We start from the raw sequence: 24,483 nt of genomic DNA on the forward strand, positions 1-24,483 counted from the left end.
GGTGTGACAAGCTGGCTGAAATAATAATAACAGTGATAAGGCACATGATAACAGCGACTGACTGTTTATTATTGATTGTTTCTAGTAATTGGAAAGATAATTTTTATATTATTTTTGCCTTAACTCTCAATTTATCAGAGTATTTAATATTCTTCTGGCTAAATATAGCTGATTGCTAACACATTTTTAAGTTTTTGCAAAAAAATACATATGAAACTATTTGGCTGGCTCAGAAGATGTCTCTTCTATGTAATTTAATATTATTCCACTAAAAAGCATGATAAAAACTATGTGTTTTGGAATTACTTATATTTCACCCACAGTTCACAAAACCTACCATCAGTCTTAAACTTTGTAACACCAATTTTTTAGATTCATCTTGCCCAATACCACTAAGCATTCTGTCAACCATATAAAGGCAAATAAAGCTTGGACCTTCCCTCAGGAGTTTCCTAATGCATCACTTACAGACTAAACAAGATCACAGCTAAACCACCCTAGGCTACTGGGTCTATTTTAAAGTCCATCAGACAAGAATATTCCATAATCTCTTCTGTATGTCTCTTTTCTATTCTAAAAACTTTTAAAATATGGAAATGTTACTTCCCCACCTGAATTCCTCAGTCTGTAATTCACTTTGTTTTCCACGAAGATGAAAAACATCAGTCCTCACCTCATCTCTGTTTAGCCGCAAAGCATTAGCTTCTCCACCATGGCTTGCTAACAGGTAGAGATCCTTCTCTCTTTTTGTTCTATCAGGACTTCCCAAATTCTCAGTTTAGCTCCTTCACATACTTCCTTTCTCTTTCAAAAATCTCTTATGATTTTCCCCACTAGGCAGGAAGCTACTCAAGAGCAGGGAGTACATCTGCCTTATTCACCTCTATATTCTTTACACCCAGCACAGGACCTAGTGTATAAGAAGTGTTAAGTAAATATTTGTTAAAAGAACAAATAATATAAAAATAAATGAAAAGAGAAAAAACCAAGCTAATTTCCTCCTTCTCTTCTCACTTCGCAAAAGAATAAACTCAGTGAAATACAGTATAGCATTCAAGGCTGAATGAGAGCTGATCTGTGATGCTCTGTGGGATCCAGCACAGTTGTCTTGCGTATGTTACCCTGGAGGGACCTTTGAAGGGATGAAAATGGACAACTTCAATGGAAGCCAATGTTACTCCCTTTTTTGTACTACTTGGCTCCTGGCATTTCAGCTCATCCATAGCTCACTGGTGTCTACTTCTGATTCTAAATGAGGTATCCTATTTGACAAAGGGATTTTATTATCTCACTATTCAGAACAACCTAAGTTATGTAGAAGCTGCAGAGCATGTGGCTACATCTTCCTCTGCCTTCTACTATGAGTTTGTTCCAACCTGCTTACAATTAGCCACTTTTACTTAAAAGCAACAGAGTTAGCAACACAGTTTGCCAAAGCATCCAGGAACTACAGCAACAGGCACGGAATCCACAGCTAAAAGAACAGGAATGAGAGGGATCATCTGGACTCCAGAGCCCTCGTTTTCTATTGCTTTTCTGGTGCTGACCCTGTGGTATGACCACGGGCAAGTCAGTTCATTTCTCCGGCCTTGGTTTCTAAGTTAATGAAAAGTTTGGGTAAGAGAGATTTCTAATGTCTGTTTGAGTTCTTACATGTTATGATTGTACCTAAAAAATGATAGTATGTTGAGTCACAGTTCTTTAGGCTACAAACTGATGTAATCCAGGGTTGTACAGGAAGCAAAAAAAAAGGAAGCTCGCCCTGTCCCTGGTGCTTGAGCAGCCTCCATTCCCAGCTCCGACCCTGCATGCAGGGAGGATGTCTAGGAGAGGGAACACTCTGAAGCCTGCACCCGCTTTTAAATCATGTTCTGAGGACTGGGTGCTTGAGACCACTGAATTCCTTGCTCAGATGACCAAGACCTTCCAGAAGATGAAGCCTGAGTTGGTATGCTGGTCGGTGTCCCATGCCCAGAGGTTTCTCGTGGGTGGGTGGTCCATCGGCCTAGGGTGAGAAGAGGAGTCCAGCCAAGGGCCAACCACATTTGGGCTCTTTTCCAGGCCTGACAAATATTAGTGTGGGACCTAACAGAGGTCACCGTGTGATTGCACAGTGTCAGAGAAGGTGACGGGGGTGGGGGAACAAAGCAGCACCTTCCTACCTGCATGTGGAAAATCTAAAATAAATTGCTCTGTTTTCTGGACACTGGTGGTTTTATATAATCCATTTAAAACTATAATTGACACCCTCTTTTTGCAACACTCTGTGTTAGGCTCAGGGGATACAAAGTTGAATAACAGCATGTGTCCCTGCCCTTGTGAGCACACGGGAAGTATTTTATTGTGTACTGCACTGTAACTTTTGTCTAGCTGTGGACAACATAGTCATTTAAATGTTGAAGTTAATGCTAGGAAACCTTTTTCAAGATTACTGTGGGGACAATTTCATGAAATCCAAAGGCTCAGAATCAAAGGTGGGCAAAGTTAGGGAGAAAACGATGTTATCTGCACAAACTGGAGTCAAAACAAAGCCTAGTCCATCCATGTACAGAAGGCTGTGAAGAGCAGCTGCAGAGAGGAATTTTTCCAGATCTGAAAAAGGAAACTTGCTAAATAGGTACTGGACAAAAGTGCCTGAAATGTAGTATTTTCATAAAGGTTTGGGAATAAAATTAAATGGATTAATACATATACACACAGAAGAAAGAATCACCTCAGAAACAGATATATGCAAAGGAGTCAAAAGGCACAGGGAGAACCAAATTTCCCCTCGTGGCAATATAGAGGTCAGGTCCTTTATGGGTGAAATGGAGAACTGACTGGAAACCAGAATCATACTGTAACAGGATGCAGCTAAGAGGGGGTCCCCAAATAGGATTTTGGAATGGAGTCCAGAACTCAAGGTGTCCAGGAAATATTAGAAAGATGTATAGGATGTCCTCACCCTCCACAGGTGTGAAATGGGGGAAGGGACACATGGAGCAGGAACTTGCAGAACTGTTTTGTACAGCAACAGCTTTGCACCTAAACTCTGGCATGGTCATTTAACATGTTTATAACCTTTAACTGGTTTCATAGATATGTTAAATAGCTGTGGCCATGCTTTGAGCCAGGGGGATGGAAGTGACTTCCACCCAAGATGTAACTGGGGAGCAGCTCCCCCTGATTATGGTGCCTGCACGAGAGCTTGGAGATGGTTAGCTCTGTGCCACGGGGCCACATCTGCCCAGACTTATGATGGCAACCCAGTAAACCTGGAAGAATACAGGAATGCTGGCAGGTGTAACTGATTGTAGGAGTCGGAAATGCGGATGCAGAGGAAAATTGGTGCAGGGATTTAAACCCAAACTGGGAAGCCATGCGAGGGAGAACCACATGGCTTTGGCAGAGTGGGGACCTCTGCAGCTTTGGTGAGAATGAGGACCACACGGCTTTGGGGTGTTCCCTTTTGCCATGTGGCTTAGGAATTAGTAAAGAAGAGACTTTGCCTGGAAGAAGAAGGGTGAAAGGACTCTTGCTGGTGGGCCATGAGAAGGTGCCACATGGCTTTGGATTAGCTGGATATCATGATGGTGACACAGCTGATGGTGCTGGGAGCCTGAATCATGGACTTCTACTTCTTTTCTCAAGATATGGTACCCCAGATTAGGGCAGAGAGAGAAGGAAGGACTGTATGCATCTGTGGGTATCCTAAAAGACTTTAATATTTTAATGAAGACATTGGGTCACTACTTTAAGTCTGTATAGCTTTAAATAAACATTTCCTTTCCTTTTCACAAATCTCTGGCATTGAGAGATGTCTTTCCTCTGGCGGAGGGCATAGTGAAACTAGTGGGGGGGTCCTTTCAGTAATAGTATATCGTACACCCCCCTTAGCCCTGTTCTCTAACAATACTAATGGGTGGTTTTGAGGGCTGTCAGGAATAGAATCTCTTAAAAAATTATTATTATGTTTTATTACTATTTTGCTCTTATATATGACTTATATTGATTTTTAAATATATATTAATTTTTCATTCCATAAACTTGCCAAACCTTCCATGTTAGTTCTAAGTGCTGTATGGATTGTCTTGTACTATAGATTTCTCATTCTATAGATAGATGTTTTAGTAGCCTTTAAGGTTATAAATTCCCTCTATTTACTGCTTTAACTGTATTTCACATGTACTTGACATATAATATATTTTTGTCAGCTTTAAATACTTAATATTAAGTATAATTTATTCTTTAACCCATAAAGCATTTGAATGTTTATTTTTAAGTATCTAAACTTATGATGGGCTTTGGGAATTTTATAGCTTGTTAATTGTGTATTTTTATTTTCTACATCCTTGTTTTTTATGTTAATTATTAGACATACGTTAATAGAATTATTCATTTATCCTTGTATTCTGCCAATTTCTGCTGTATACGTGAGTGGGCAAAAGTAGGTTTACAACTGTTCGTAAGGACATGCAGGTCATGATCACCACAATAACTTTATTAACTCAAAAAGCGTCACAATGCAACTCTAAGTCTACTTTTACCTACCCTGTATATTTTGAGACTGTGAGGTTAGTAAGCTACATACATTTTGAATTGTTATATCTCCCTAATGTACTGTTCCTTTTATCAATACATAAAAACTCAACTTCATAAATGCTTCTTGACTTAAAATATATTTTGTCTGATATTGCTGTGGATAAACTAACAGTCTTTAAAAAACTTGGTTGGTGAACTTTGTATGCTCTTTTACTTTAAACTTTCCTATATTCTTATGTTTTAGGTATGTTTCATAACTAGCTTATATCTGGATTTTGTTATATACTTTTTAATAACCTCAATCTTTTAACTGGTATATATGGACCATTTATGTTTATTGTAATTACTGATATATTTGGATTTATTTCTACTCTTATTCTCTTCTAATTACCAAGATTTTCCTTCTTTGAGGTAATAAAGAATGAGGTTTCATTTCTTATTGGTTTATGCTATAGATTCTACTTCTATTCTTTTAGTGGTTAGCCTTAAAAACTTAAAATGCTTACTTAGAAATTTCAAAATGAATCTCTATTCCCACCTCCAGAATAATAACAGTGAGTTCAGAACATCTTTACTCGAACATACAATCCTATTTTACATGTTGTTATTTAGAATGCAAGTTCTGCCCTTACTTAATTAATCCCCCAATTTCTCATTATTATTTTTATGATTTTTAAATAATCAGTACTTACTCATATTTATAACATTTTACCATTTTCTTTGCTCATTTTGTTTTTCTGCTTTCTACTTTTTTATTGTGGGGTTTAATTACTTCTCATTTCTTTTGGGGAATACCTCTTCCTTTTTGAAATAACTCTTTCAGATTTTTATTGCTAAAAATATTTTTATTTCACCAGAATGATGGTTTACCCAGGCACAAAATTGGTTAATAGTAGTTCCCTTCAGTACTCAAAAGATACAATTTTCATGGTCAGCCACTTCCAGTGTGTTGACTTTGAGCAAAGTGATGCCTGTGAGAGCCATTGGTGACTCAGTGGAAAGGGCGGAAGATACTCATAAAGGGGAAAAAGTATGGTGACATTACAGTAAACAGAGGTAGAGAGTAGAATAATGTGGAGTGGATGACAAAGAAAGAGACATCAGTGGCATCCCCAAAAGTCTGTGCTGAGACCTAACCATCCCTTCTTGGCCCATAATTCTTCTTTCCTTTTAAGTGTTAACATCTGTTCAAGTTCAAACACAGGGTGGCAAGAATGATTTTTTCCTGTAAATCTTTGTGAATCGTTAGTCAAACTAGGAAAGTAAGGGTGATCAGAAGGCCATCATTTGTTATTATGTTCCTAAGTTCCCTGGGAGGGGAGCATACTGCTATAGCATTTAAAGAGGCAGTGCAGACTTCTTTTTGGCTTATTTAAGTAAGTTTCCAGGTAGCATCACACAGCCTTTTCAAATAGCAGTAACCTGGAGCAGTGGCTGGGGAGGGTGTTGTGCAAAGGAGGACAATTAGTTCACAGGCAAATAGCATGTCCATCATTTCCACTATTACTATATTTGAATACAACTGAAAACTTAATAAAGTTTGACATGTTTTTCCCATATGTGTTGATTTAAAATAAAAAATATTAAGTCTGGCAGGGGCCTCAGAGACTATCTATCCTGAACCCTTTGCTTTAGAAGCGGAGCTCGAGGGGCGCTAACCTAGAGGGGGACCCCAATGTGGGAAGGAAGATGGGGTCATGTGAGGACTTCAGATCCCGGCAGAGCTTCACTCATAATAACTACTGCTCTAACCCCACATTTTATTTTCCAACACTTTTTCATGTACATGAAAAAAATGACACTAAGGTTTTTTTTTTAACCCAGTGTTTTAAATACTGTACTCAGTTCTATTCTCTGCTCATATGAAGAACTAATCCATTGCCTATTCAACACATTCTGATTTAATGTTGATGTAACAAATTGTCTGTACTCCAAGTCCTTGCTGTATTTTTTCTAAAAATATTCTCATTTTTAGCTCAGCATGAAAATTCCTTTGGTTTTTCTGTTAGGGAAGCAAGCCATTACAAACTATTTTCTTTTCCAAAAGTTCTAATCTAGGATGACATACAATTTAGGTGGACAAAGTTCTAACATTACTGTACTCCTCAATCCCTAACACCTCTATATTTTCTTTTCCACCTGGTTTTCTTTTTATATTTTCTTTTTTGTGACATTGTTTATTGTCTTCAAGGACAATGTAAGGGAATTCAGTTTTCAGTGACAGCATTCCTGGCTTCTGATCAAAAGACTTCATTCCCAAGATAACTACTTCTAGACAACAAATACAGGCAATGCATGGTGATGAAACACAGCTTTTATCCTATTTTGTTCAAGGAGCATTTGAATTATTAGTTCTTGGAAGACCCTCTATATATTCAGGTTATTTTCTTTTAGATGACTTTGCAGAAGGAAATCACGTGCACCACTGATTTAGTTAGTTTAGCATCCTGAAAGCCTTATCCATCTGGACCCTATAGACACCCTGGTTCCAATTAAGCCAGCTGGGTAAAAATTTCAATAGAGTTAATTTTGCCAGCTGAGCAAGTCATGCTCACCGAGAATGTACTCATTACAGAGGACTCTGGCCCACTCTTGTCCTAAAGAACATGAAACTCCAGCTCTTGAGTAACTTTTTAAAAGGTCCCTAAAGAAATGTGTTCAATCTGCTAAATCAGGAGTGATGAATGTATGGATCAAAAGGGAGAGAGGGCAGGGAAGGTCAGGAGACTGCACCCAATGTCAAGACAAAAGCTAGTAATGAGGTGTTCTAACAGAAGACTTCTCTGTGGCTATTTCTTACATCAAGCTGGATGCAGTTGAATTTTTGAACGCTTCCAACACACAGATCCTGTTCTTGGCTAGAGAAGCAGTGATATTGAAAGAAACTTGTAAAATATCTTTTCTTTATACTTGCAGAGAAGAACACTAGGCTGCTGTCAAAATGAGGAGGGTTGGATGTAAGAGAATCTTGGAGATGGTGTAGCCTAAGCCTCACATTTTGAAGATAAAGAAATAAGGTTCAGAGGAGTGAACTCACTTGTCCATGACCATAGAGCTATTACTACACAGCCAGACCAGTGATCTTGCTAGTGAATCACACTGCTACTCTTAATTTAACACCCAATTTAAAAGAGAGAGAGAGAGCAAATCACTGCACACCCCAACACTGGGAAATAATGCAACTTTCTGGAGGTCTAGTGGGAACCCTATAATTAGAGTGCAAGCAGGTACTGGGCATTTATTTCACTTGTCAAAATCCCTGGAGGTATGTTTCTGAAACCTATTGCCAGGCACAGCAGTGGCCTGCCAAGCATTCTTTGGCCTGCTATCCTAGTGCTGTAAATCTGTGCATCTCCCGCAGGGAGAGGAGTGAAAAATTAATGAGGAGCTCAGAAAAGCTCATTTGCAGGGCTATAGAGATTGGGAGGGCAATGGAAATGGGAAGTGAAGGCAAAGGTTTAAGCTATCAGCCTGAAGCTGTGGCAAATCATATAAATAGGGTGTAAATGTAAATATACCCACACAAAAATGGAAAAGCACTGAAGAGCTATTTAGGGAAGGACTGGATCTGAATTATAAACACCCAGGGCAGGGCTCTTTGTGATTCATTCAGAGGCATCCGTTCATCTCTGGGATGCCCAAACCTACAGCCATCTGACCCAAACAGCACGCTCAGGTCTCCTTGAGTCAGCATTTCCTTTTCATGGGGAAAAAACCATGTATCTTGACCCAAATGTTTTCTCTCTTATCCTGCTTGGACATAATAGCCTATCAGCCTTATAAGAATGAGGGTAAATTTTTAAAAATCAGGTACCTTAAAATTTTTTTTGGAGAATTTTTTTTCTTTTCAACAAGGTAATATATGAGTAATTCATTCTCTAAGAAGAAAAAAAAATCAATTTGTGTTAAAAATTGTAAACTGTTTCATTGACAAAGTTTGATGTCTAAAGAAAAACAAAGGGGGCACGAATCACTTCCCACTGGGAACCAGATGTGGGACCGTATTTGTACCTGAACATCCTGGGCACTCCCAGCTCAGGCTCTGGTCTCCACCTGTTCCTTCTCTCAGGCAGTTTATTCCCAAGTGAGAGTTCCCTAGCCATTCAGCACAAGTACCCGGCTGTGGAATCACTGTTTTTGGAGTGTGGTATCTGGGAGAAGGGTGATCACTGCTCAGAAGTGCTCTAGAGCTGGAAGTCAGGAAGGTGCTGCTCACAGCAATAGCTGAGGTACTGACATTCTTTTGCTAATTAAAAATATTTTCAAGTCCAGTAAGTGGTTATCAGCTGACCTCAGCTCTTATTGATGTGATAATATACATATATTTTTTATTTTAATTTTCAACTACAGTTTACATTCAATATTATTTTGCATTAGTTTCAGGTGTAGAGCATGGTGGTCAGATAATCATATACTTTACAAAGGGTACCCCCTGCCCCAGATATTTCCAATCCCCGCATCATACAGTGATAATATTTTAAAGTCAATATGACTTGCTCATGAGCCTCCAGAAGATGCTTAAGAACAGACACCTAGTTTTCTTTTGAGAGAAAGAAGGTCTTCGTCTTATTCACAGTTGTGGTTCAAACCGAATTCCCCCAAAATTCACATGTTGAAGTCCTATGAAGTCCTATACATTCAGTATCTCAGAATGTAATCATATTTAGAAATAAGGCCATTAAAGATGTGATTAGATTAGGATGAAGTCACGTTATAGATACGATGGGTCTTTAGTCCAATATGACTGAAGTCCCTACAAAAATGGAACACAGACACACATATCAAGAGAACACCCTGTGAAGATGAATGCAGGGATCAGAGTGATGTATCTACCAGCCAAATGATGACAAAGATTGTCAGCAACAACCAGAAACTAAGAGACAGGAATCAAACCTGCTGATACCTTGATCTAGGTCTTCTAACTTCCAGGATTGTGAGACAATAAATTTCTGCCATTTATGACACTCATTTGAGGTACTTTGTCATGAGAGCCCTAGAAAACAAACACAACCTCCTCACAAGGTTAGAATGATTCCCTTTCTTTTCAAGACACAATGGAACTCTGCCTGGGTGCCCTGCACTCCCACTAGATGGCCTCTCCTTCACTGTGTGATGGGAGCCTTCTGGGTCCTCTCTGGCCATGAGGATTCCTTGGCAAAAACAGAATGCCCTGGCCCTGGCCAGGTAGCCTAGAGTTGTCACCCTGATATGCAAGGTTGCAGGTTCTATCTCTGGTCAGGGCACATACAAGAAGCAGCCAATGAACGCATACATAAGTGGAACAACAAATTGATGTCTCTCTCTCTCTGCTCCCCCACCTCTAAAATCAATTTAAAAAAAAACCAGAAAGCCCTTATATTCTCATCTTTCAAATTTGACTCTTACCCATTCTAAAAAAGAAGAAGAAGGAGGAGGAGAAGGAGGAGGAGAAATAATAAGTGCTACTAATCATGAGTCACTTGGGGTTAAAACCTGAGAGCTATCTCTGATTTCTCCTCTCTCGCCCCCACATCCTGCCTCCCAAGTCCTGTCATTTCTACCTCCTCCATGTCTCTCAAATCTCTCTTCTTTGCATTCCTCATGCCACCACTCCAAACAGGCTCCAATTATCTGTCTCCTAGACTGTTACAATAGCTTTCTAACTGGCCTCCCTTGGCCAGGCTCTCTACTGTATCCCTGGCAGTTATATCAGTAACTGCCAGTGAGTCACCCAAAGGCCAGCTGTGATTATGTCCCCTCCATGCTCCAAAGGGGATGAGAGCCCAGCTCTGGGATCTTTACCACTTTCCATGATCTAATCCTAAAACATCTGCCTGCATCTGTCTGTTATAAATTCATGTTCCAACTAAGTCAGACTTCTAAAACATACTTCTGGTTTCCCACCTGTGCCTTTGTTTATGCCATTTGCTCGGTATGGAATATCCTCTCCCCTAGTTCTATCTGTAAAATTCTAGGCATGGTGTAAGAACTGTAACTGTGGTGCTGTGGTGAAGTCTGCAGGTTCTGAAGTACAAAGGAGCAGACTGATTCTGGCTCCCCGCCTCACAGGGAGATGTGATGCTGGCAAGTTATTGAACTTCTGTGCATTTCAGGTTCCACAAATGCAAAACAGGGATGATAATAGTACTTCATGGGGCTACAGTAAGAATTAAACAAGAAAATGCATGAGCCACATTTAGAATAGTACCTGGTATAGTAAGGATTCAATGACTTTCATCACCTATTATCTTATTCACAAGCACTTTAGAGGAAGTTGGAGGTAATGGCACTCTTTCCCGACCTCTCAAAACATCTTCACTAATCTGCTCTTTTACCACTTAAGTTTTGGATATGCCTTTCCTTAAGTGGTGCCTTTGCAGCCTTTCTTCCTGCATCTGGAATGTCTCTTCTCTCTACAGACTGTTAACACCAATTCCAAAGTCCCCGCAGAACCTCATTCTGCCTTCTTTGCTCCTCAGCACTCTACTGCCATCTCTACCCCTGCACCCACTGGGCCAGACTCAAGGTACCTGATTTTTTCATATGTGTGTCTAAGGGCGTAATCTGGTGCTTAACACTTGGCAAGTACAAAACAGCTGCTCACAAAATGAAGAGGAGACTGAATATTGAACCACCAGTGGGTGTGGACATCCCACTGGCCAGTAAGTCTATTGTGTTTTCTTTAGACAGCGACCATTGCTTGGATTTCCATGTGCTGCATAAGTGTTTGTTCCATGTATGCACACACACAGGTCAAGGGCTGAAATAACCCAAGGGACTAATATTTCCCAGGGGTAACTTTAGGTCATTTTTCCGTGCAGTAATTGTCAATTGGGACTAAATTAAGGCCATCACTTTTTTGTGATTCCAGAGCACTTTGTGTACACCTCATGATCACTGATCTTGCAGCCTGGTAATTACTGGTTGCCAGTTGTTTCATTCTAATAGTGTGCATTCAGTGTGGGCAGACTTTGTCTCATTTAGCTTCTAATTTCCTGCGCCTGGCATTTAGGAGATCTTGGGTAAGTATTTGTTTAACAGGAATTTGAAGGAGAAACCTGAGATGAACAACCATGGGGTATAGTGAGCCATTAAGTAGCATCAGTTAGAAAAAGAATGATGCCTCCTTACATTTTTTTAATACTCCATTGCTAGGAAGGTATATCTGATGAAATATTATTGTTATTTCCATGACAAAATTCTGAAAAGAGTGAAATTCTAAGCTGTATTCATCTAATAACCCTGGCCTAATTTCTAGCCAACTTATAGTATACTGTTTTCCAAGCAAAATATGCAGAGTGTCAGAGAGCAAAAAGATCCCACGGTGTATGACCTTGAGCTCTAATGCGTTCTGCTATAGGGTAATCAAAGGGCCCAGGCTGAGAACCTGCAGCTGATAGAAGACAGATGCGAATGTGTCCTGGCCAAACACTGGTGGGGGCTCACAGCATGCCTGGAAAGGCTAACTCTGTGGATTTCCCTTTCAGAAAGTAAAACTGGGGCTGATAAAGAGGAAGGGGGCTACAAGGAGTGGGTCCCACCTTTATGAGCAGATGAAGGCTGAACAAATTCTGCATCTGAAAAAGAGACATCTGTTGGAATACAGGTCAGGACAACTTCAGCTTCTTATTAAATAAAACTATTTAGTGACTGAACAAAACCAACTTCAAACTGGCCACAAGTAATAGTTTACAGGTTGGTTGTTATCAAGACCTTATTTTAGAAAACAGATTCCCGTTCTGATGCTGGCAAATCCAAATATTGAACAAAAGTATCATGGGCTGGGTTTTCAGACTTCCAGAGTTCAAATCCTACCTATGCTTTTGAACAGCTATGTGATCTTGGGGTAAGATGCTTAACCTCTCTGTGCATCCATTCCCTCATTTGTGAATGAGAATAAAAGTAGTTACTGTCTTGTATGGGTTTGTGATAATTAATGTGAACTAATAAATGTGAAGTGCTTGGAAGAGTGAATGGCACATAAACAATATATACGTTGATGAACTAATATTGAATTAGGCAAAGGTGGTATGTGATGACATACAGTCCAGTGAGAATGTATCTTTTGCAATTATTTTGTATAAAATTAACACAGACCCATAGAAAGTCTTCAAATGCAAAGACAGGAATGTGATGATATGCCAAATGCTCCTCCCTTGTCTAATCTAAGTATCCAGTTCTAGGCCCCCAGAACCTCTACACTCAGATGTCTCTTCCATATTCTTACAGACAAAATTTTATTCAGAAACCAACATTATACATTCTATCCCTTAGTTAATAATAGTGTATTGAGTACTGGAAATTTGCTAAGAGAGTAGATTTCAGGTGCTCTCATCACACAAAAGCCAGTGATTATGTATGTTAATTAGATTGAATGTAATAATTATTTCACTATACATATATCATATTGCATACCTTAATAAAAGATGGAAGAAGTAAAAAAATTAATAAAATTCATATGAATTATATCAATACACATAGTGCTCTGCACCTCACCTTTCTCTTTCCACTAAACTGTACATCTTAAAGCTCTCTCCATATCTGAACATGTAACTCCACCTCACAGTTATTTTGTGGCTTGATGGTACTTCATTGTGCAGAGACCATGACTTTTGTAACCAGGCCCATTGATGGCGTGTGTCTGTTTCCAGTTTTCTAACATTATAAATAATCTGTAATGAACACCCTTGCACACCCATGTCACGATACTTCTGCAAGCATGCATGTAGGTTAAATTCCAGGAAATTACAATTCTTGCTGGGCATGCCCTTCCTGAAATTTGATTTTAATCAGCGTCTTCTTTTTCTGGCTCTGGAATCTTCTTCCTTACCTGACCATCCTTTGCTAGATGTGATGAACTTCAAGGTCAAGGTAAGTGCATTTAAAATGTTGGTTACTTTTGCCAAATTGTCCTCTAAAATGCTTGCTCTGCTTCAGCTGTCCACCAGTGCCACATGACAGTGGCTGTTTCCCACTCTACTAGCTGATGCAGTGTATTTATCGATTTCTTTTATCTTTACCAAAGTAACAAATGAAAAAGAGTATCTCATTAGTTTCAATTTGTGTTTGTTTAATTATGAGTAAGAGTGAGATCTTTTTATATGTATGGGGTATTTGTATTTTTCTTTGATTTGTTAGTTATACCCTTTGCCCAGACAATATAGTTGGAATTGAAAATATAAACTGTGCTACTTCCCTGAATCAAATCTTGAATGGTGACTTAGTGCCTATAGGATAAAGTCTGGATTCCTAATAAGGCAAAAAGGGGCCTGTGACCTGGTGTCTTCTAAGCCTCCTCTCTGGTTGCTCCCCTTGCCTCAGAATTAATGGTCCAGTAACACCTTGCTGCTGTGTTGCCCAGTATTCTTCACTAAAGATTCATGGAGTGACTGGTTAAAGGAATTCCAATTTTTATGTAGTTCACTTTAAATAAAGAACCATTAGGAAACATTCTGTTATTTCCTCGAGTATTTTATTTTTCTTGTTAATCCTGTATCAGAAACCACTTATAAATAATATGTCTTTTATGGTTTCTGGTAGTTTATATTGGTAATGATATCCAGATACTTTCCAGCTGGCTCTTATTAACATTCTCACTAAAGTTTACTTATTCTGATGGGGAAAAATGTTAGACTATAAGTGGATTGCAATATTCATACCAGGAGTTTAAAATAAACTACAAAGGAAGAAATGAGTCCAAACAGAGGCCAATGATCACAACTTCCTGGAGGAACAAACTGTGCAGTGTTGGAGGAGCCTAGAAAAGAGCCTACTCTCCTGTTTCGCTTCTTACTGACACGTAACTTAACTCCACTCTCCATCCCCATATTCCAGTCCTGCTGAGTGAAGCCGTCACTCACCACAACATACCACAACCTTTTCAGAAAGCAAGAGTCAAAAAAATATTGACGCCCAATGTGCGCCAGAACAGGTCTCTACCCTGAAGAAGGAAATTCAAAAGAAAAAACATGCTGCACACGCAGATATTTGTGGCAGGGGTATTTATAGTAGCATGCACCCAAGGGAATGTTTTTTTTAAGTCCTCGTCTGAGGATATATTTATTGATTTTTAGAGGGAAGGAAAAGGAGAGAGGGAGAGAGAGAGAAGCATTGATAGGCTGGCGTGCCGTACATGCACCAACCAGGATCAAACTCTCAACCTAGGTATGTGCCCTGACCAGGAATTGAACCCACAACTTTTTGGTGCATGGAGCGATGCTCCAACCAACTGAGCCACCTGGCCAGGGCCCAAGGGAATGTTTTATAGTTATTAGGAAGGTGATTTGACTGACTATGAGTGAGAGTTCCAATTCAATGTAACTCTAAGCAAAAAAAATTAAAATAAGAGAGATATATAATTATATTTATACTTTGAATTCAACTACCTGAAATTATTATGAAAGAATACATGAAAATATGTATAAATGATCATAATTCATGTCAAAAAGGGTGTTTTATTTTCAAACTTTAATGGAATCTATTATATTTATTTCAAAAACATCTCTCAAGTTTTCTTTTAACACTAGATGGGGTTGCAGTTTGTGATGATGGGGCTGCAGTTTGTGATGAACAGGTTTGACTTGTTAAGAGATTTAGTTACACATCTATGACTAGAACCCCACACACACCACTCACTGGTCTTTACAGAACCCCCAGACACTGGCAATGTGACTGGCCCCCAGGGAAGGCCCGATGCTACGAGTATCTCTGTCAACATCTCCTAGCCCAGATCTATCAAGCGACGTTCCAGTCATTCACGAGGCAGGTGAGAAGGATCCTCCTTGTACTGGCCAATTTTCTGACAATGAAATCTTTCCAGTTGTCCATGCATGAAATAGGGTTTTGTGCTGTGATGGGTAAATTGTATAACATTTTTTTAAACACAGGAATATATTATTGTAAAATGATGTTGTGGAATGGCAGTTATAATTACTTCATATAATTTTCATAGAAACATCTGGAAACATAATCAGCACGATGCTCAAAGTACGGCATTGAGCCACCCCTTCTTGCATGCTGGGAAGCATTTAAAGACCTTTTTCACAGGTGCCCGTGACAACAACATGCAGGGATAGCAAGCAGCTTCTTACAATTTCAGAGCATCTCACAGCTCCCTGAAAATCAGGGAATGTCAGGCCCAGCAATCAGAATGGAAGAGCTTTTCAGAGCACACAAAGATGTCGCTATGCCATAGAAGAGACAGTCATTCTCTTCAGAAACTCACACTTGGTTAATTTGGGGACAAAAATAGACTAATGCTACAATAGTCTTCTGTGCCAAAATTATATCTGCATCTGAACATCATTAGCTCCCCTCTCTGACTTCTCCTCCACAAAGACTTTTTGTAGGGACTGCTTAATTGTAACTCATTGTGACTCAACAGGCAAGTCCTCAGAGGCACTGCAGGTTATCACACGCGTCCTCCCTCCCCAGGTCAGACGGCCACTCAGAGCAGGTTCTTGGTACACAATGCTTTCTTTCATTCATGCGATTTCATGCATGCCTCACACATTTTATATTCACACGTTGCTCCCACCCCAGTTCCCTCCCCTGCTAAGAAAAGGAGGAAGGAAAGCCTTTAAAACTGACCTTCAAAAATTATTTGATTCATGTGTGGCCTCATGGTCTATCTTTCCCTCTGTTAAAGTTACTTGATTATTTGTCTTAGTCAAACAAATTCAAAATCATAAGTGATTCATTGCCTAAGGTCATTCCTGTATCTCCAACAACTTATCAAGGAAACCAATAATAACCAAATAAATCAACCAACCAATACACAAAGGAAATATTTTTTTTAAGAAACATGTGAATACGCACCATATAGGTATCTTTCTCTGCCTCAGGGATGCTAGCATCAGTCACTGACATAACCAAGTCTTATCTCCAATATTATTTTCTGTTTTCTTTAATGAGATCAGCTTTCTGAATTCAAGTCTGTTTAACACTGATTTACCTAGATATGCATACATCTTAACCTTTTCACTCTTTATGCTTCAATTCAAGTCATGTGTAATAAGGATATTTCCAAGCAAAGCACAGAAGCCTCTGGAGTCAGGGAGCCTTGCATCCAAATCCTAGGATTTCACTATCCACCAGCCAAGAGATGCCAAGCAAGTTACCCTTCTTAAGCCTCATTATTCTCATATATAAAACAGTAACTATGGATAACTGCCTCACAGGACCACTGACAGCTACATCACAGCTACTTCATTATTTGTCAGTTAGTGGGCACACACCTATTAGTAGTGCTAATGTGATACTATCAAGTTTATTAACTAAAAATGTCAAAGAATGCTGGGGAAATACAGGAGACCTAGATTCATGCCTATGTTAAAGTGATAGTGGAGAAAGGAAAGCACACATCTGTAATTGGACTGGATGAGAAAGTAAAATAGAGATTTGACTCAAAGGTGCCCCCAAAGTCAAAGATAATTCATTTCATAGAGTCAGGGTACTTCTGGAGGGGAAGGCTGTCAGGGCAGAAAGGAGGCACTGACGTAGACACACTTATGTGGGGTGATAGTGGAATGGCTGTGTGGAGGGCTGGCCTCAAGGCTGGACCTGCCAACAGAGGTGTGAGTCCAGGGATGCCATGCCGGTAGAACCAACAAATTCAGTGAACTTCGGAGACATGAGCACATTAGCTGGCATAAATGAGTGCTCTGAGGACAGGGGAGGGAGAGGGAAACTAGAACAGAGAAAGAGAAATAAAGAAGAATGTGTTGAACACAGAGAATTGCTTAAGGAGAGTCCAAAGCACTCTCCTGGCCTGCTGCAGTGAGAGGAGCAGCAGCAGTAGGTGTGGTGCTCTCCTGGAGGGCCTGGAAGTGGGGACAGGGCTCTGGGCCTGCTGGCATGGAGCCGATGACAGGTGCAGTCATGAACTTTCGAGAGTGAGAGAAGTGTTGAAAGAAGGGAGAGTAAATTATTGGTGGAGGAAACTGTCATTGGGACAGAACTTCCAATCAAAGACATGAGCCGAAGTGCAGGAAAGAAGGCAGAAACACCATACGAGGGTTGGGAACAAAGAAATTCGATGCTGTAAAGATGCTAAGGGACTCAACTACCATTAATTAATTTAACCAAGATTGACAGTTGAAGGCCATTCTAATGACTTCATGAGTCTTGGTGCCAATGGTTCCTTCTGCTTTCTCTCAGAAGTTAACTTCTTTTCTATATGTAAAACAGAACTGGCCTCAGGGGCTGTAGCTTCTGTCTGGGCGGCTTTGTGTAGAGTGACCGTTCCCCCTGCCTTGCCTGGCACAGGCCTGTCTCGTGCTTATTGTCCTGGTCTAGGTAGCAATGGCATCGTTTTACTCTCAGAGAGGTCTAGGTTTGGAAAATAAGGCATATGGCCATCCTGTTGATGTCTCTTTGTTTCTGAGCATTCCCACCTGCCACAGAGCTCCACTTTTTATGAAAGAGACTTCACATACATTGTCTTCTCCCCCAAGAAAACCTCTTCGTATATCATCCATTTTTTTGTCTATGACACAGCAAAGGAGAAACAGGATGAGGCACTTCCTCAGAGGCCATTGTATTCATTCACTTAATTGCAAATTCGTGGACAGAAGGAAATTAATACTTTAGTGAACTAAGTTGTTGGTACTAGGAAGACATGGGATAAACTCCAACTTCTTGGAATTGTAGCACAGTGTGTCTAAAATGAAGCTCCTGTACCCAGCACCTAAACACCATCTCCTAACTGGAAGAGATGCTCTTCAGTGTTGTCATGCAGTGCATGTGCGTTCAAAGACTGAAACTAAGAAATAAGGAACCTTTATTCTTGGATGCTTGTTTTTTTAATGAGTTTCTAGAAAAAGAATTTATGCTAGCTAAAACTTACATAGAACTTATTCTCTGCAAGGTACTATTCCAAGGGCTTTCCAGAATTAAGTTCTTCAACCCTCACCACTTAGGAGGTGCCAGTGTTATCCCTACTTTAGATGAGGGAGCTGAGCAGTGAGTACGAGTAACTTGCCTAAGTAACTTGGCAGTGGGGCTGCCTGGTCTGGCCCTGACCATTCCCCACACAGAGCTCCTGCTGACCTTTGAAGTCAGTGGCCAAACACACATCTAGTGATAAATACTGTGAGGTTTGTGTCCTCTCATAGAATTAGTTCTATGAATATTCAGCCCCAATTCTAGCAACCACCACGGAGGCCAGTGTAATTACTGTCTGCTTACCTGTCTGAGCATATTTTATTCCTATATGTCATATAGAAGAAGGAGATTGTGTTCCATAGAAAACATAAATGCAATGACTTTGAATGGTATTTGTTTGAAGCCAGTATCAATTTACTTTTTTCTTATCCTCTCATTAAACAGCATCTGCCTTGAACATGGCATTGAACTAGACACTGAGATACAAAGATGAGGAAGATGTTAACCACTGCTTTAAGGGCATTGAAGAAAGACATTATTGATTTCCACTGTCTGTTTCTATTGATGAGCTTCCCTACCTTCATATTTTAGCTATATTCAGATATGTCAGAAGAGGAAAGCATCTTATAATGTCACTGTTAAGTGTAGGTGAGCTGTATGTTTTAAAACATCCAAATTATGCTTTTTCACACTCAGGGATCCAAAATACAATGTAAGTGATACAAGTCCAGGCTAAGTTCAAATTTTAGCTCTGTGTGCTAACTGGAATTTATCTAGCCTCTCTAAGACTCAGTGTCTTCACCTGTCAAATGGAGCTAATAACACCAGTAGGTCTGTTGTGGAATTAAAGTCAGGCATGGAAAGGGTCATGCATATTTCACATCCATAGAGAACTCTAGATGAGAGCGGCCACTGCTGTTGTCATCAATATAATAAAATTGTTGAAGCATATTCTACCCTTGTTTGTCTGCTCCAACCATGAATCTGGGCTGCTCCTGTGACTTGTTTTACCCAACAGAATACTGGGAATGGGACACTGAGCAAGTTTTGGACCTGAATCTTAAAAAGGCCCAGTAGTTGCTACTTTGGTGCTGCTGTGGGCCCTGAGCTAACCTACTGGAGAGCACATGGGAAGAGGCCATGTGAAAAGGCTCTGAGAACAAGGGGAGGAGGAGTGGGGTCCGCTCTCCTCATGTCTCCATGAGTCAGTGACTGCCAATGACCCTGACTGACCCTGATACCTGTCTGTGGACTTGGGAGACCCCAAGAGAGATCAGCAGAAGACTGAGCCCAGTCAATCTGCAGGTTTTTGGGAACCCCCCTGCCTGGTTTCAGGAGCTGCAACCCCCCATGACTAAGGCTGAGGGAGCAACCTTGGACCGTAAACCACTAAGGAGATTAAAGCTTATCTCCCTGGCAGGAGCGCTGCTTTTGCTCCTTTTACTTCATCCATAACTGGCCCCCAATGCTTGGTAGGTTAGCCAATGACGGGTAAGATTCCCAAAGGGGGGAATGACCTAAGACAGGCACAATCACATGAGAGGTCCCCAAGGAAGGACTTTGAGGGATACAGCAAAAGGGGGTGATGGACCCTTGCCCCTCAGCTTTTTTTTTAAATATTTTATTTATTTATTTTTAGAGAGGGAAGGGAGGGAGATAGAGAGAGAGAGAGAGAGAGAGAGAGAGAAACATCAATGTGCGGTTGCTGGGGGTTATGGCCTGCAACCCAGGAATGTACCCTGGCTGGGAATCGAACCTGGGACACTTTGGTTCCCAGCCTGCGCTCAATCCACTGAGCTACGCCAGCCAGGGTCCCTCAGCTTTGATAAAGCCTGAGTCCTCATTCTGTCTGTGAGAAGTCTTCTAATCTCTTGACTGCCTTACTTCCACTGCCTGACTTAAGCCTGAAACAATGGCAGAGGGTGATGCAGCCCTGTGCTGGAAAGGGCAGGTTCCCCAGGCAATCAGGCCTAAGAAAGAATATGTAAAATCCTGTGAAACCTGCTTTGTTTAGAATGCTCTCAATTAAATGATAAGGGTCCAAGCAAGAAATAAGTTTGTTCCTCAAAGTTTTACAGCTCTTTTGCTATCTGACCCTGACTCAAAATAGGCCCTCAGAGTTCTTTGTTATCTATTGTTTGATCCTTATTGCCTGACAATGATTAATGAGCTTTATCTGTATTCCTGTGCAAATGAACCCAATAAAAGCCCATTGAAGAATAGGCTCCTGGCCTTTCTCCTTTGAGAGATCGGCCACCTTTCCTCCCCAAGCAGATCATGTCTTGGCAGACCTATTCCCATCCATGGCGGTTGGGGGTCCCCACAGGTGGAGCCCCTCCACAGCAGGTCACAAGAGATAATGTAACTGTGTCGTTGTTGTTTTAAGCCACTGAGTTTTGGAGTGTTTTATTATCCAGCAACAGATAACCCAAACCATAGTGCTGCCCAAATAACCTGAGATTCAACACAAACTCTCATTGAGTCTGACTTGTGCATGACTCTGATAAACTGAATGATAATCATGAATGATGGCAAGTTCTTCAAAGGCTGGGACCTTCTGTCGTGAACTACCCTTTCCTCTCTCAGATCTTGGTAAACAGAAGAACTCAAAAATAGAGTGGGCTGACCAGCCCACTCAGGTGCCCACAGTGTCAGATGCTCTGCTCAGTGCTGGGAGACAAAGGGGAAAAGGCAGGGTCACTCTCATTGAAGACTTTATAGTCTTGACATATAAGCAAAGTGATGGGAAAAGTTCACTTGGAGGGAAAAACAATTATGTCTTTACAACCATATCTCTAGGAAGGCACTAATTTCCATGGTCTTTAGCCTGTACCATTTAATAAGAGACACTTTTTAAAAATAATCAGGGCCATTAAGTTTACCTTGCCGTCTAACCCCTAGTTGTTCCCTTTGTGGGTCATGGTGGGGCAAGAAGATTCTTTGCCTGTCCGTGCTTAACTTCTTTTTAAAAGAAATCGAATGCTCCAATCACCCCAAAAGAATCTGGGTCCCAGTCAGATGCTGAAAGCTATACAACTTGGTTTGATAATTTCTTATTAAAATCAGATGCTAAATGGTGCATCAATTATTTGCATGTTTGTTTTTCCTAATCATGAGAATTGTCATTGCTGAAAAATGTGTGGAATATATTTATTTGGCTTAACAGCCACTCTGCTGACATTTGTTTTCCTTGGAATGCCAAAGTCATATTAAGGAAATTTTGCAGCTTGACATAGTCCAATAGTCTTATAAACAGCACCTCCCTCAAGCTCATGCAGCCTTTTGGTGATTACTACATAGTTCCCCATGTCCTTTCTAGCCAAATTTCTAGAAAGAAGAAGTCTGAAATCTGCTGTCTTTCCCCTCCTTTACTCCTCAATAGGATGCTATGTAAACCCCAGCGCTACAGCTTCCCTGATACCGTTCTGCCCAAGAACGCTGATGACAAGTTGTCACTGAACCCACTGGACACTTCTCAGTCCTTACCATCTTGTCAGGACCTGGCAGAGGGGTCCCTCCTCCTTTCTTGAACTCTCTCTGTTCTGGTTATGTGTTCCTGGTTTTTCTTCAAACTCTCTTGTGGGCTTTGTCTGCCTTCTTTTTTAGGCTCTGTTGCCTCTGCTCATAGCTTACAGGCCAGCAGTCCTCACGGTGCTGCTGCAGCCTCTCTGGCTTCCTACTTCATGTCCTCTCCTTAGAGTTTTTAATCCCATGACCTCAAAGACGTGTCGGGTGCCCATGACTTCCAGATCTGCATTTCCAGCCAGACCTGCCCTGATCCCATTTCTCTACGTCCAATGTCCCCTCCATTTGTGATGTCACATAGCACACAAAAGCCAGCATTCCCCAAAATAAATGATCATTTTCCCCACACACCTGCTCCCCTTCACTGTTCCAGATCTTGTGAGTGGTACCTCTCTGCCCATCCAACTGCTCAGCTAGAAACAGAAGAGTAGCTCTTTATTCTTCTCTCATCCTCCACATCCAATCTGTAACCAATCTGTAACCGAGTCATGCTCATTCTGTCTCCTAAATATCTCTTGCATCTGTGCACAGTTTTAAGTTCCTAGTGTAAGTATTATAGTCTAGGTTATCTTCACCTCTCCCCAACATTATAATCAACCACCTGCTAACCAGTTTCCTTTTTACCAGAATCGGTAGGGACACACTATTCTGTTTGCAATGAAGTGCCTTCTTAATTCTATCACAAGGAAATTTTCTCTCACTCTAGACACATATATAAAAAAGTAGTTATACTAAAAACTTGAAACAACATTGGGCACCACTCCAAATGCTTTCCCATGATATAGAGAATAGTCTTGTAAAAGGCAAGTCCCTTGATAGCTTCCTCAAGATGCTGCATTAGGATAAAGCCTAGACTTCCTAACATGCTGTGGAAGATCCTTTACAAGCAGACCCTTGCCCACCTTTTCATCCTCATTTCTCACTACACTTTGCTCCTCCGCTTACAATCCTTTCTAAACTATACCCTCTTTTTAAGTTACAGATGGCCAATCTCTCTTCTCTCTTCTCCAGGCTCTCTCACATTCTGTTCCTTCTACCAGGAGAGAAGACTCTATCTCACATTCATTCTCTCACTCCTTGATTAAACATTCATTTCTCTAGGAAACCTTCACTGGTAACTTGAAACTCAGTTGGCTTTCTCTCCTTGGGCTTCTTGGAGACCCCTGAAGTCTAAAAACCTAAGCTCTGACCAAGTAGACAACATTTCTTTGTTAGCTTAAAAAAATAAGGATACAGAGGCCTAAATCAGCTGCCTCTCAAGCACATGCGTGCTTATTCATGATCACCAATGTTTTCAACCCATCAGTTTTATCTGCTTTCCTGAGTGGGAAGAATATAAACTTCCAGCTCAAGGGCTGTGCCAGTGATGGCCCATAGAACCTTAACAGTGGACATAGTTTGTCCACATTGGATAAGAGGCAATAATCCCCTTTATTAACAGAGATCTTCAACCTCATGCTATAAAAGGAAGTCTAGAAAAGTCTTGATGTAAACCTTAGGGGATCTGTCTCCTCTAAGAATTGCAAATGCACTCCCCCAATCACACACTATACTAGGAATTCCCAGTAGAGAAGCATTAGGAATGTGGGATTAGCAAGGGGACCAACCATCTTGGACACCAAGGACAGAGTCTTCCTGAAGAGCCCAGAAGTCCATCACACCAGGTCCCAAGGCAGAATCCAATTTAGACTGCCTTCATTATCCAAAGAGTTTTATTTAAAGGGGAATAATTCTGGAGGTGGGCTTCCCAGGAAGGGAATCTTGAAACTTAGTGGTTTGTAGAGTCATCAGTTATTCTGGATAAACTGATGGAAGAAATAAAGGAAGCGGAGTCTGGCCTTGAGGGAAAGAGGCTGCCAGGAACTAGCTAACAGGTCAGGGTTAAGGGTCGACTCTTGTTCCATTGGGATATTTTGGGGTAAGCAGAACCTACAGCAGAAGCCAATGAGGCCGAGGGCCCAAATGAGAAGGCTGGAGCTTCATGCTCACATGAGTACCTAAGAATCTCCTGCACCAGTATTGTGTTGCACAGAAAACAGTGGACAAAAGCAAATAGACTATTTCTGGACCCTGTAATACAAGGGGAACTCCTAATATAGTTCAGGCCTGGACCTTCATTATTACTGGCAGTTGGGTGGGGCCACCACAAGCAAAGGCTGATGCTCACAGGCTGATCATCAGACAATTTGGAAGGAAGGCACACAGCCCCCTTTCAATCAATGGCTGATGTTCCCAATTGTGACCTGGTAGGGGAATAGGCAATCAATTAATCCTGTTTGAAAGTTGCTGCCTTATTATAACACTTTTATCTTTGTTAGGTGAGTTTTCTAATAGCTGGGATGAAAGTTTAAAAAGTCTATGAGTCAACTAAATTGCACTATTCTATTGACCTAAGAATATGATGGTCTGAAACATCCCAATTTGAAAAAATAAAACACAGAGAATCTTTCCAAGAAAACATCAATTCAGCAATTAGTTGAATGTTAAAATCAACAAGGAAAGTTCCTTTCGTTTCTTGATTGAAAATGGAAAATTAAATCAGCACAAAATTTTGCAAGTAAATTATATAGGTCT

The 24,483-nt window shown here is 40.7% G+C and overlaps 1 protein-coding gene and 1 long non-coding RNA gene across 7 annotated transcripts in view; one reads left to right on the forward strand and one right to left on the reverse strand.

The window, feature by feature from the left end:
* PHACTR1 (phosphatase and actin regulator 1) overlaps positions 1-24,483 on the reverse strand; it is a 297,087-nt gene that overhangs the window by 166,723 nt on the left and 105,881 nt on the right. The window lies entirely within an intron of this gene.
* On the forward strand, positions 4,605-23,582 carry LOC118500723. Its single transcript, XR_004903300.1, has 2 exons — positions 4,605-19,689; positions 20,731-23,582. It is a non-coding gene; the product is annotated as an uncharacterized LOC118500723 (long non-coding RNA).

Source organism: Phyllostomus discolor, chromosome 5 (genome assembly GCF_004126475.2).
Source record: "Phyllostomus discolor isolate MPI-MPIP mPhyDis1 chromosome 5, mPhyDis1.pri.v3, whole genome shotgun sequence".
NCBI lineage: Eukaryota > Metazoa > Chordata > Mammalia > Chiroptera > Phyllostomidae > Phyllostomus > Phyllostomus discolor.